The sequence below is a fragment of the Cyprinodon variegatus genome, unplaced genomic scaffold (assembly GCF_000732505.1).
Source record: "Cyprinodon variegatus isolate N-32 unplaced genomic scaffold, C_variegatus-1.0 Scaffold50, whole genome shotgun sequence".
NCBI lineage: Eukaryota > Metazoa > Chordata > Actinopteri > Cyprinodontiformes > Cyprinodontidae > Cyprinodon > Cyprinodon variegatus.
This window is the reverse complement of record NW_015150503.1, coordinates 1,143,328-1,147,661: the sequence shown is the minus strand read 5'-3', so window position 1 is coordinate 1,147,661 and position 4,334 is coordinate 1,143,328. Positions and strand designations below refer to the sequence as shown.

Below are 4,334 nucleotides of genomic sequence, written 5' to 3'. Positions count from 1 at the left end.
TTTTTTTTTTTTTTTTGTTTGTTTGTTTTTTTGGAATTTCTTTAAAAGCTTCTTTTTATTTTTGCTTTAGTAAAAATATTATGATGTAGTGTTACTTTTACTTAGGTAAAACATTTGGGTACTCTACCCACCTTTGCTTATATTTAAACTTTGCAGGGCATGGTTTCAGTGCAGGGGCCGTAACAGGGGCCAAGACCAGTTCTACAGGGACACAGTCCCCTTTCTTTCCGTTTCTAGAACCACCCATGCTCAAAACAAAGACAGGCTTTTAATTTAAAACCAGAAATATCACTACTATGTGTAGCACAGAAAAATCAAAGTAATTCTGGTCGGATGAAGGTTTCTTGGACCCATGTTTGGTTTCCCAGTGGAGTTTAAAAATATATCCATAAGTAGAGTAAAAGTATTAGAAGAATAAAAGCTAGGTTGTTGTTTTCAGCTAAAAGAAGCCACAGCAGCACATGACATAGAAGCTGCTTATCTCTACTTTCAAAATAATCTGTGCTGAAAAGCACTAGTATTGCAACATTTGACACCATGGTTAAATACGGTGGTGGCAGCATCACGCTGTGGGGAGGTGTTTTTGCAAAAGGGACAAAGAAGTTGGTCAAACCTGATGGAAATATGTATGGAGATCAGATTTGGTGGGACAGTGAAAAGGCTTTAAAGGGAATCCATTTGTTTTCAAGGGACTGTAAAATTTAACTGTATTAAAAATCCCAAATTATCTGTCTCACTAAGAAGGAGAGAAATAATCTCTGCTATTTCTGAGATGTAATAATATGGTTTTTTTGTTTTTTGTTTTTTTAACTCTAGGCTATCATAATTATTACATATAGTGTGTAAAAAAACACAAAGACTCTTTTAAACCAGCATGAGCTGAAGTGTTTAAAGCAACCATCTGGTCATCAGGTGTGAACCTTAACCCAACTCATTACGTTTCTCTTCCCCAACCATCTATCAAACAAAGATTTTTCCCACATGTAAATGTATCATTATAGGTCTTATAAATGATGAGCCAATTAGTGGGGCAACATTTTATGGGGATTTACTGCGTCTTTGAGAACAGTGCTGTGTTTCCAGACCGGAACAAAACTTTGATGGTGTCACTGCAGGAAGCAGGCTTTTTTATTTTTTATTTTTTTACTATTCTTTATTGCTTCCTTAGTGTTTTCTCGTTCAGACTGCTTTGCACATAGCATGGCAATGCTACACTAAGACATTCTATATTCAGGGATTTTGTTTTGCTTTAATGAAAACCTGTCAGATGGGGTCAGAACAAAAAAAATAAAAGAAATGGTAAGCATTTCTATATTTTCACAGTTTTAAGTTGCCTTAAATCCCTGATATACCTTCTTTTTTTTTCGTAGAAACTATATTCCAGTGAATGTGAACAGTGAAAGAGAGGCTTCTCTCCATCACCCTTCAGAGAGGTGTTGGCTGCGCTGCAAAAAATTTCAATCTTAATAAGTAATTCTTTCTTAAAATAAGTGCGTTTTTTCTTGAATTGAGGAGGTAATTGAGACACTTTGCCAATGGAACAAGATCATTTACATTTAAAGTAAGAAAAANGACCGAAAACCGTGACCACGAAACCGTGAACCGAACCAAACCGTGGATTTTGTGAACAGTTCCACCCCTATTAGGTATAAGAGCCTTTTACCAGTGGAGCTCTCTGTGAACATAGCTAGCCTGGAGTGGGCTGCTTATCCTCCCGCAGCAGTGTGTCGCAGATATATTTAAATTTATGCGCAATTTTGAAGCGTGGTGTGCGCTATGTAATTCCATGCCACAACGCAAGAAGGACAATTAGGAAGTAGCTGTGGATCTAGATACGGCCGAGGCGGTGAGGAAGGGGGAAAAATTAAAAGGGGCAAGATCGCGTGACAATGGAAGGGCATAAGAGCCAAAAAAAGCGAGGATCCAGGAGGAAAAAGGGTCCCAGCGTTCTCGCGCGCCTCGCTCTTCTAGCTGGTCCATCTTCACGACTCGTTTTCCACAATGGCGGACATACAAACAAAACAAGCCGGTAAGGTACCGGATCTGCTCGTTTCCTGCTTCATGCCAGTGATGTTACGCTATACAATTTGCTGAATGTTGCTACATGATGTAAAACATATCGGTTGCGCAGACAACGATAATAACATCCGTTAGCGTACCTAATGACCGATCAAGTTTTACCTGATCGATAAGAAAACTGAAAAAAATTTGTTTTTGGTGAACAAAGTAACTGTTAGACCATGATATAAAGGGGGAGACTTTGTTAGCGCTGTGGCTAGCTGTGCTCAGTAGCTAACACATTTTAGCTCGGTCAGTTAGCCATATTAAGCTACACTACTTTTAACATGTATCAACAACAACCGCTCGTTTTGTACAAGTAGAATAACTTGTTGTTTTCTTCGTCTAAAATCTCTACAAAATGTTTCCTTCCCTGCACTCAGATCTTAATAAAAAGAATAAAAATAAACTGAAACTTTTTGTGTCACCTCGTTAAATGGCAGAACGGCAGTACTTTAGTTCAAGACTGACGATGATTGTTTTCTACTCTAGGCTACTTTAGATCGCCAATGAAATGTAAAATAATAGCAAATGTAGGTAATAATATGTTGAAACTACAAAAGAGATTCGATCCTTAAGAAACGGGTGCAACAGAGTTTGTCCGAGTGGAGTTGCCATATGTGACATCATAAGAAGGACAGACAGGAAATATGCATAGTGTAGAGCGGATGTAGATTTGACCAATCAGAGGCCTCCTGTCTGCAGGTCACTAACATTTTTGGAGAGGTGCAGCAGAGTGTCTGCGGAAGGGGCGGGGTCTCATTTGCGTTCACTGCGACACACAAGCAGACGACCTGTTTCTGAGTATAAATCAGCCTTTACAGACACATTAGCTTTAGCTCATTAAACGTAAATACCAAACAACATTCACTTTACGGTTTGGTGGTCGTCTTTTGGTTTTCATGCCTTATTGAAAGCATTTTGAAGTAATTATTTAATAAGAAAGTTTAAAATAAACAATTTACTGGACTTTGTTTCAAGTTTGAAGATGTTTCGCTTCCCATCCAGGAAGCTTTCTCAATTCAAAATGTCAGAAATATTGTTGAGCTCCAGGCTTTATACTTTATAGCCTACTCTATAAAGCCTCAAACTCCACGCGATTTCTGACATTTTGAATTGAAAAAGCTTCCTGAATGGGAAGAGAAACATATTTAAACTTGGAAACAAATTCCAGTGGATTGATTTTTAACTTTTTTTGGAATGACTATGACCTGGATGACTGAGAATCTGCATCAGCATTATTGAGCAAAGGCAGGAAAATAAAGGGAGTATATCATAAATGAAGACATGCTTTGTTGTTTCACATAAGGAAATAATCTCATTTAATTATTCAATTGGTTTTATGGTTATTACCAGATTTAAATAATAATAATGTAAACAATAAATAAATAAATATCTGTTTCAAGGCAGAAAACTTAAATTGAGCTTTGGGTTCTAGAGATGGCCCGGTACCATGCTGAAAAAATAATGCAACCGTTTTTGGTTATTTACATAATCATATTTAGTTATTTTAACACTGTTTCATGTTAGCAGGGTAGGACATAAAACAATTGTGTTAAAGTGACTTTTAAATGTTTATTTTTTTTACCTACTTGGATTATTTGTAATGATCTAAAAGTTATTTGGCTTCTATTTTTGATAAAGTTGAGGTGAAGCTAATGAACATGTCTACCTAACCTAACTAGGATTGAACTTTGATGGAGGACAGAAAGAGGAGTGATTGTTGCTCCTCCATCTGGGACCATCCTGATCCTGATCCTGATCCTGATCCTGATCCTGATCCTGATCCTGATCAGAGATCCAGGCAGCAGCTGATTGTCTGCAGGGAATATTTGAGATTCAAATGAGATGCAGATCTCATTGTCACCCTGCTGGACTTTACTTCCACCAACCTTCCTAACTTCACGGAAAAGCTTCAGAAAGCTTCTCCAAACCCACAGAGGGACATGAAACCAACAACAGACTGTCCTGAAACAAAGCAACATCATGCAGGTTAGTGCGCAGTCAGCCCAACATGAGGGAAAGTTACCTTTTCCCTTCAGCTTCCAGGCGGGTAGAAAGTTCCAGGCTTTATCCAGGTTCACTTTCCAGGAAAACGAAGGAAAAGTTCGAAGAAGAACCGATCAAAGATCTGCTTTAGTTTCCTCAAAGGGGAAGTAGCTGACTCCTGTCACGGTTATAGTCCTGTTTGCTCCAACGGCCGTTTACTCCGCATCTGCGCTGCCTGGGAGGCGCACAAAGCCAGCCACCTCCCCCCTCCTCCTCCTCCTCCTCCT

At 38.7% G+C, this 4,334-nt stretch overlaps 1 protein-coding gene across 1 annotated transcript in view; it reads right to left on the bottom strand.

Annotated features, from left to right (window-relative positions):
- LOC107082329 (cdc42 effector protein 4-like) overlaps positions 1 to 4,283 on the bottom strand; it is a 58,141-nt gene extending 53,858 nt beyond the window's left edge. The window contains exon 1 of the mRNA XM_015370946.1: positions 4,088 to 4,283. The gene's annotated coding sequence lies outside the window, so the exon portion shown is untranslated. The remainder of the gene's footprint in view (positions 1 to 4,087) is intronic.
- Between the last annotated feature and the right edge of the window lie 51 nt (positions 4,284 to 4,334).